This window comes from Mobula hypostoma, chromosome 1, assembly GCF_963921235.1.
Source record: "Mobula hypostoma chromosome 1, sMobHyp1.1, whole genome shotgun sequence".
Lineage (NCBI taxonomy): Eukaryota > Metazoa > Chordata > Chondrichthyes > Myliobatiformes > Myliobatidae > Mobula > Mobula hypostoma.
The window spans coordinates 200,007,440-200,017,871 of record NC_086097.1 but is presented as its reverse complement, the minus strand read 5'-3'; positions in this window follow the sequence as shown (position 1 = coordinate 200,017,871).

The window sequence follows — 10,432 nt, the reverse complement described above, 5'->3', positions numbered from 1 at the left end:
GGGGAGGGGGAGAAATTTGGTGTAAATGATTAAGAACACGAGAGAAAAAAACAGAAAAACAGGGAGGCAATAATAAGTTAAAAGAATGGAAACAAAATGGAGGAGAAAGTTAATTAAAGCAGAAATGGTCCAACTTCAGATATAAGGGGTATGGTCCTGTTGTTTCCAATGAGCGATTTGTGTTCTAAATTTGTTCATGAGGTCACCAGACCTTCATATTGCCTATAAATACACACCTATGCTGCCATTAGCATTCACATGATGTGGGGTCACAATCATCCTAGAATGGGTGAATTAATGAATTATTTCCAGAATGTTGGTAGTACTTTCCAATTAGCAACCAAAATGGATAAGTTTGTGAATTGTAAAAAGTATCTATGAAGTTTTTCCTTCTGTAAGAATGTTGATATGCACTCTCTGGATTAGTTTTTATAGAAATATCCCTTTGCCTTCCAGTGATGATGTGCAGAATGATGCACCAGTTCCATGGTGTCAAGAGATGAATATAATTGAGTTGAAATACTCAGATCAAAGACATGAAATCAATACAAAGTTGGATCTGATTATGAAGAAAGGAAATGTTTAGGTTTCTATTCAACGATCACTTCCAAAAGATGGATCATTGATCAGGATAGCAGAACTACCAGGCAAATTGACTGGTTCACTCGTTGCCATAAAAACAGGGGTTTAAGTAACTGCTTTCATAATTTTTCCCTGTGCAGTATTTTCTACAGTGGTTCTCTGCCATTAGAATAGTATAAATCTCTGGGAACTTATGGCCTCATCATAATTCTCATTTGCATTGGATAAGATGTGAAGTTTCTGCCTATTTTTGTCTGATTTTCACCCATTGTTATTGACATGGATGTTCTGTAGTTCCTAGATGGATTGGACTTAATATTTTATAACCTAATTTACAATTTAAATGTTTTTTTCATTATCAGTGAAGTATACAAAATGCAAGAATTCAGAAGAGGTCTATGTGTCAGACTGTGTGTGGGAGTAATTGCGTTCACGCTGTTCATCTATATAGGTATGTATCCATTTATCTGTTTTCTTTAAGTAAGGAAAAGCTACAACAACAGAAATCAGTTAATATAGTTCATAAATAATCAGTTGATAAATCTGAACATAGAACATAGAACAGGATCTCACAAGAACAAACTGTTAGGCTTATGATTTAGTGCCAAAACTAATTAAGCTAATGGTACTTAATCCATTCTACCTGCACATGGTCCTTTTTCCTCCATTCTCTGGATATTCATGTGCCTAGAGAGAAAGAGAAATTGCCTTTAAACTCACGAGAGAGCACAGGCCATCAACTTCTTGCTGTTGATGTTTCTGTAGCAGGCAATTTCTTTTTTCTAGCTCGACGCTCAACCCAGCACAGATGGAAAGCATGCATGGGAGCCGGCTGGATTCGAACTCGGGACCTTCTGCCCCAAAGTCCAGCACTGATGCCACTATGCCACCAGCTGGCAATTCATGTGCCTAAGAGCTACATAAATGGCTGTATCATGTCTGCCTTCAGCACTACCCCTGGCAGTGCAGTGCATTTTTCATATTGCTACCCACCAACCCCTGTGTAAAAAAAAACTGCCTTGTACATCTCCTTTTAATGTTCCCCCTCTCACCTTAAATGCTCGCCCTCTTGTATTAGACATTTCAACCCTGGGAAATAGACAAAGGCTGTCCACTCTATATATGCCTGTCATAATTATATAAACTGCTGCTAGGAAATTCCTGCAGCTACTGAAAATGAAGGTAAATCAGGGGGAATTGAAAGTTCAGTAAACCTCTAGTTTGGGATAATAGTTGAACCTTGACTAGAAAACAATTAGAGGACTCATACCACAGCTACCATCAAAGTCCTGTTGGAAAGCCACAGTTTAGTACTAAGTACATTGTATTTCTCAGTGCAGAAATCATAGAGTGGAATAATGGCAACCAGTATTTGTCAGAACCAGTCAGCTACCCTGTGCTCCACTGAATGGCTCAACACTCCTGGGGGCTGACAGATCAACCTGTCCTACCAACCACTAGGAAATAAACAGGCATACCTGTCCTAGCATCTACCAGGATATTAACAGATTATCCTGTACAACCAAATACTTTGCAATTCTGTGGGTAAAATAGTATGTGGCCTCATTTAACCATTCAATTCCTAATCAGCTGATTCTTATTCTGTACAGTATTTGCCATTGTTTATTGACAATATAGCTTTAAACATAACATAATTTCTGTTGAAATCCTTTTGAAAATTTATTCGGGAAACAAAAATTGTTCTACTGATGGAGCAAGATAATACCTGAACTCCACAAGTAACTCATTGAAGCATATCATACTTTTTTACCTGAACAATACACAGACTACCAGTTGCAGATAGTATTACAGGAATATTGGAGCGCTTCATTGCTTTAATCAGTTACAAGCATAGACAATCATTCTTATGAAGTTTTAAGTGACTTTGTTAAATTAAGTGGAAATATAATCTTACGTTCTATGTTCTATGTGCTTCGTGCTTACAATATCTTCAAATGAATTGGAAAAAATCCAAGTAAAACTATCCGTAAGATTTGCCCTTCATGAACAACAAATCATTTAAAAAGTACAAATTGCATTTATTACATCAATACACCAAGTCTGATGTGTACACAGGTAATGCACAGGATCCTACAGCATTAAATACAGTAGATAATTACAAGTATATTGTGATTGTTAATCCTGATTATGTTGTTAAGAGACCTTTGCCTCAGTGGAAAAATTTACAAATCTCCTGCATTTGTAATCCTTAACGTCAGTGACATGATATACTGGGAACTAATGGGGTGTGAAAATTTGCATGCTAATATCTAAAATGAATAGATTTCTTTTATATATATATATGTCGTTTATATATATACATTTATAGGGATTTTTCTTTCCTTGTAATTACGAATACTTCTTAAAATATAAAATGACAATTTCCAGACTGCAGTGCTGCCAGTGTTAGGCAGAGAAATCTTGCACATCATTGACAAGTGGAACCTCAGTAGGAATTCATGTTGTTATCTGTTTTTGGATGTTTTTGCCTGCTGTGCTTTGACATTGTTGCTGTCTCAAATGGAACAATCAGACCCCAGCACAGAAGAGGATGAAATTCTCATTTATCCGTGAAGTGATTCACTGAGCATTCAAACATCTAAAACCATTAGATTTTGATTGTGGATCTAAAACCATCCCTTGTCGAGCATGAATACACAATACAAACATTCCTTACCTATTTATTACAATTCAGAAGGACACTCAGCCCATTGAGTTCATGCTTGCTCTCAACAGAGCAATCTTACCAGTACCATTCCACCGCCCTCTGTAATTTATTCTCTCCCACATGCCCACCAGCTCATTGTTGATTATTCTGCCACTTATCTGCATTAGAGCAGCCAATTAGCAGCAACACAATAGCATTGTGGTTAGTATAACACCTTATGGTGAGCTGTAAGGTTGGGTTCATTTCCCACTAAGGAGTTTTACGTTCTTTCCGTGATTGTGTGCATTTCCTCCCACATCCTATAGACCTACCAATTAGAGTTATGGGCATGCTACTTTAGTGCTGGAAGCATGGCGAACTTATGGACTGCCCCCAGCACATCCTTGGACATTGATGCAAACAACGCATTTCTCTGTATGTTTCCATCTTAATTTTATCTTACCAACACATCTTTGGGATCTGAGGGGAATATGGGAGGAAGCCAGAACACATGATGGAAACTCATGTGGTGAGAGGGAGAACGAGCAGAGTTCACACGGATATCATCTGAGGTCAGGATCAAACCCATATCCCTTGAGCCATAAGACAGTAGCACAAACTGCTGCACTACTGCGCCGACCTTGTTTTTCCACACTTCTTTCCTTTTGTTTAATGATTCCCTTAGAGATCTCTCTTTTCTAGGGAAAAACATCCTGGTCTGCAGTCAAATGGGACTCAGAATGACAACTTCATTTTGACGTGCTGAAGATAACTGGTTTGGGAAAATTATGCATGGGAGTTTAAATTTGTTCATTCTTTCTTTCCTGTATTGTTCTCACTAACAATAACTTATGTCCAGCTTCAAAGAATCTGAGAGAAAATATTCGGTGGAAAAGAGCCCTGTTAATGTCAACAGGTGAGTAATTTTTGAAATGTTTTTTCATGAACCAGATATTTATTTATTTATTTATTTAGTGATACAGTGCAGAGTACATTCTTTCTGCCCTTCATGTGGCATCTCCCCAGCAAACCCCGGCAACCCCAATTTAACACTAGCCTAATCAGGAGCAATTTACAGTGATCAATTAACCTATCCATTCTGTCTTTGGATTGTGGGAGGAAACTAGAGAAACCAGAGGAGATGCATGCATTCCACAGGGAAGACGGACAGGCTCCCTACAGACAGTGCTGGAATTGAACTCTGAACTCTGACACCACGAGCTGTAATAGCGTTGCGCTAACCGCTATGCGACCGTGATCCCCATATTAAGTATTAAAACATTGACATTTATTCTCAGTAATATCACATTTGTAGTACAGTCTTCCATCAGACCTTCCTGCCATCACAATGAGTCCTCTGCACGGGAATGGCGTACACCATCATCCTCCATTGGCACGTGGAAGCCCAGGTGCAATCGTTTGGCTGCAGCTCACTCGTACCCAGCATTACAGTGCAGGTTGTGTCTTTAGGTAGTAGTTGGTCTGTGGTGAATGTAGTGATGAGGAGTTGGAAAATGACAGCTACCTGTAATAACCCAGAAGAGATTGTGAAATGAGTAGCTTGTAGCATGGGAGAAGAGGTTTGGATGTGAAGGCACGCACTATCAAAGGTTCAGCTCTGGTATTGTCCACAGCCTCAGCATCAACTTTTCCAGAGGTGGGAGAATAGTGCTTCTTCCATGCAGGAAGGCTTAACTCGTTACACCTGCTAGTTCAGTTGCCAGGTGCCTCTAGGTATTTGCTAGTTTGCCTTGCAAAGAGACAGCACATTTGTCAGTCAGTGCTCTGTGTGGTGTGCCTCTTGTGGCTGTAGAGCCAGCAGTGTGTACAAGTTGTGAGATGTGGGTGTGAGGTTTCAGCAGAGGAGGTACACCAGTCAGTATTAGGTGTATGTTTGATTGAGACAGGCTGTTGGTATGCAAGAATGGCATTGTGGTTAAAATTGCTTTTGGCTTAGACCATAAGACCATAAGACAAAGGAGCAGAAGTGGGCCATTCGGCCCATCGAGTCTGTTCCGCCATTTTATCATGAGCTGATCCATTCTCCCATTTCGTCCCTCTCCCCCGCCTTCTCACCATAACCTTTGATGCCCTGGCTACTCAGATACCTATCAATCTCTGCCTTAAATACACCCACTGACTTGGCCTCCACTGCCGCCCGTGGCAACAAATTCCATAGATTCACCACCCTCTGGCTTTAAAAAAAAACTCTCTGGCTTATGTAGTATTTAAACTTGGTCATGTGCATGAGCTTTATGGATTATTTATTGTCCTGAATTCACACCCCCAAGGCATTGAGTGCTATGACTAGGTATGTTTGCAAATCTGAGAGTGCCTCTTGGTTCCGGTAAAAGAGGGGTCAAGAGGCAATCTCAGATTTGAAAACAAACTTAGTTGTGACACTCTATCTCACTGCCTCTATTGCCTAGGCTTCCAGCAAAGTATCAGAAGATCCTGGAGTCCTCCTTCCCTGCCATCATGACATCCTGCAATGTCTCTCAGGTCTTATTGAGTAGCAAGTGTTTACAAGTATAGGCCCAACAAAGTGCACTTCCCCTTATAAGAATTAACTTTTACCATTCCCTTCAAATAGTGCAAGCAGGACTAAGATGGTGTCGCCCCATTTTAATGGTGTCACCCCAAGGAATCTCGTGTTGAGGTGAGCAACAGTAGAGACAGATGGCTGCATGGAATGATCAGCAGTGAGCATGCTGCCTGCATCAAAAGAACAGATGCTATTCTCACTGTTTATCTATCTGAGGGCTAAAGTACTGTTTATCAAAGAGTACTGTCTTTACCAACAATTTTTATGTCTCTTGAATGAATGAAATGTAAAGGAACAGCAGCAGCACCCACCCCCCAAGACTAATCCACCACTCATTTGAATTTTTTCATAATCCTGAAAACCACTGACAGGTTTTTGATGAAGCATCTTGACCCAAAACATCAACTGTTTACTCTTTTCTATAGATGCTGCCTGACCTGCTGAGTTCCTCCAGAATTTTGTGTGTGTTGTTTTTGATAAGGATTCATATTTTTAAAATCATACAGTATTATTGTAAAATCATAGACAGCAGGCTTTTTTGTGTAAACAATCCTGATTGCCATTAAACTTTACATTAATGTTTCCTTACACCCCCCCCCCAAGAAAGACTAGCAAGACTGGACCCTATGAACTGGCCACAAGTCCCCTGATTCCCTCACTGCCTTGAAACCAAGGACAATCGCTCTCTGTCTCCATCATCAATGCTTTCAATTACTTGAGCCACCTGAATTTTATTATTGCCAAACAATCATAGACCATAATTTAACATTCCCTTGGCAATTTTTTTTTCATGAATCTCTGTATAAGTTCCTCAAAAAACAATATCTATTCTACTCTAAATGGGGCCCAATTGTATTTTTGTTACATATTGTCCAATTAATCTAATTGAAGGCTGATCAATCACTTAACGTTCAAGAGCTAGGAAGAGACAAAAAAAAATTCTGTATGTAGGAAAAGGAAAAATGATTCCTGGAATTCATAAGCAGTATGCCAGTTTATTCAATACTCTAACCCAAAATAATGGTGGTATTTTGAGTGCATTCTCTGCATCTCCTGGCAAAGTAGGTATAAAATTTATTATCATGAGCTTACATTAGTTTAACACCAAATTTATATACATAGACAGCAAAATAATTCACTTGAACGCCATTCTGGCAATCTACATTTCAAATTGTTATAACATAGTGCAATAATTACAAAACATAAATACCTAAAATGTCTCTTTTCTCAAAAAAACCCCCAAAAACATTAAACATTTCATTATGAAAACACCCAACTCTTAACCCTGAGGTGCAACACACTTGGTCCATATTAGTTGGTTGTTTGACACTTTACAAGTTCCAAGGCAGATTGATAGCTTGCAACTTGCAAAATGAAGAAGCTCCCAGCCAACACACCTGTTGCTCCTCATGCCAACAAGGATTATCCAGCAGAGCCTGGGTTATTGATCACCAGACTATGCAAGAAACAGTGACTTGCATCACATAGGTGGGATTCTTCATTCACTTAATCTCTCAGTAGCTAGAAAATTGTTACGGACTTACTTCTACATTGTCGAAGGATTAATTTTTCGCCAAGAACCACAGCAGCAAATTCACTTGCCCATGCACACCCATTTCCCCAAAGCCATGATTAGCACTTGTTAAACATTTTTCCTGTTCATTGCCTATTTTTAGAAAGGTGTTTCTGTGCTGTGAATCGCGTTTAATTTAGCACTGATGAGTGGCACCCAACTAATGAGATATCACTTAGCCCTCTGTGACAGAGAGTATTTATAAGACAATTAGTTATATATAATGTTATTCTGCTGATGTTTTTTTAACCTTATTATAAGTCCTCATGGGCAGTGAAATTGTGTTTCCTTTGCTATCACAATGTAGGTGCAACTGTGGCACAAAAGACAATCACAAACAGGATTCTGGATCCTGTGCTTACTCAACAGCAATGAGCAAACAAGACATTTATGTTCATTTAGCTCATTATAGTGGCCTCAGAAATGCACTATTTTCTGGGTGCATGCCATCCTAGGCTTTCAATATCAGAACTCATCAAAGGTTACAAGTTTAACATAAGCCTTAAATGATATATGGCAGTGAGTAGCTTGTGGTGTAATATGTGTTATGATTTGTAGCTCCAAAACATAAACTAATCAAAAGAAAAACATGGGAGCCTGGGGATAAGCATGTCATCACTTTTACTTTAGGGAGTATGAATTGGTGGCGTTATGGCGTGTGGCATTCACGTACTTTTACATACAACCTGTAATGAATTATGTAAACACCAAAGAATGCTTAATCAAACAAAATATTCACAATATTACTCAAATATTACTGAAATATTAAATACATAACACCCCCTGATTAGCTATAAACTCCAAATCAATATAGGCTTCATCTCAACTTATACAGGTATAATATAGACATTCAAGCAGAGTAAATTTTAAATTGTCCCATTCAGGCCTAAAGAGTTATTACTCTTGAGGGATAACGTCTTTCCTGACAAGAGGAGGTTCATAGCCATAAGTCCACAAGTGAAACAATCTCAGGTTCTGGGAACTCCTCCGTGATGGTTTTAGGAGTTGATTCTGGGACTGTAGGAAGTGGTTCTGACAGCTCTGGACACTTTCCTTCTCTAACAATTGACTCTACTCTCCCTAAATGATCGATGCGTCGTCTCCAGAAGACATCACATGCAATCTGCACTGTAGAGGAGAGTGGTCTAATTCTGTCTTTAATCTTTCGAAGAACCCTCTTTTGATCACCTATTAGTCCCTCGCCAGGTCTGCTTGTCCAGAAGTGAAATGTCAAACCTCCTTGTTTGAGGAGCCCTCAATTTGTCTCAGCTGTTTGGCCTGCATACTCCTTCTGAGATTGGGTTTGAGTGGATCCAAGCATGTTTACAAAGTATGACTCAGGAACAGCATAGCTGGTGAGTTGTTATTTATGGAGTGTGCTGCATTGCAATATGCAAGGAGGAAATTGGTGAGCTTCTGATTCAGTATCCGTGTAGTGTGTTCTACTGACACTGCTTGTTGTGCGTTCCTTAGACTTTCCACCAAGCCATTTGTAGCTGGGTGGTATGGTGCAGATGCTATAAGTCTTATTCTGTTCATTTTCAACAATGACTGAGACTGTTCCACAACAAACGGTGGACAATTTTCACAGACTAAGTGCTCTGGATCACTAGTCCTTGTGAAGAGGCTTCTCAATATGTCAATAGTGTTCGAGAGGCTGTAGTGGAGACTATTGGGAACACATATGGCTACTTTATTGGGGCAGCCCTCTTGGATATCCTTGTTGACCTGAGACAGTGTGAGGTCTTTGCTGGTTTCCCCTTGGATCATCTTTGTTGTAATAGGCTTTTGATTTGCATTAGGGCGAATACATCAAGAGGTGAGTCCTTTTTTGTAAATTTTCAGGTAGTTTCTATTTCGTGGGTAAATAGGACAATCCACCAATCTTTCCATGATTAGTCATCATTTTGAATTTGACCATGTAATTGTGTCCTGCAAGAAACAGAGCCCATCTCTGCAATCATGCTACTACTGTTAGTGGAACACCCGTCTGTGGATTGAAAAAGGTCAATAGTGACTGATGACCAGTAATGAGGGTAAACTCTCATCCATACAAGTACTAGTTGAAATGGTTTATACACCTCATACCAGACTCAAGGCCTCTCTGTCAATCTGTGCATAATTTTGCTCTGCAGTGGTAAGGGAATGTGATGCAAAGGCTATGGGTGTTCACTTCCATCACTCATAACATGTTACATGACTGCACCTATACCATAAGGCGAGGTGTCACAGGCAAGCCGTACTGGAGGAAGTGGATCATAATGTGTGAGCACAGTGTCTGATGTCACCAATTCCTTTGTCTTTTGGAAAACCACCTCACACTGCTTTGTCCATTGCCATTTCCTCCCAATCTGTAGTAATGAGTTCAAGAGGTGAAGCACATTAGCCAGATTTTGCAGGAACATGCTATAGTTATTGAGAAATCCTGAAAATAACCACTACTGTGATATGTCCTTCGGACTTGGCACATCCACCACTGCTTAAATTTTCTCAGCACACTTATGTAAACGCTGTGCGTCAGTGATTAACAGTAAGTGATGCTTGATTTAAAGAAATCACACTTGTTGCATTGTGGTCTGAGTTCATAATCTTTTTAACACTGTCTTGAGATTTTGGAGATATTCCTTGCCATTCTTCCTGGTCATCCAGGTTTAACTGAGAGCCTGGACAACCTTGCAGCACCTGGTCCATAGATTACTCCCAGATTGCAGGTGCAAATGCTATTCCAAAAATAAGCCTCTTATGGAGATAAAGCCCTTTGTGAGTTATTATGGTTAGAAAGAAACATTTTGGACTCTTCTTCCATCTTCATCAGGTACCCCTCAGCTAAGTCCACTTTGTGGACTTGAGTCTGCAAAGATATCCTCTATCCTTGGCAGAAGGTATTGATCTACTTTCAGTACTGGGTTGATGTTGATTTTAAAATCACCACAGATCCTGACAAACCCATTCTTATTGGCTACTGGAACAATTGCCATTTCCCATGGGCTCCACTTAAACTTGCAAAGAATCCCTTCAGCCTGCGTGTGATCTAGCTCATTTGCTACTTTATCACAGAAGGTATAAGGAACCCAACGGGCTTTGT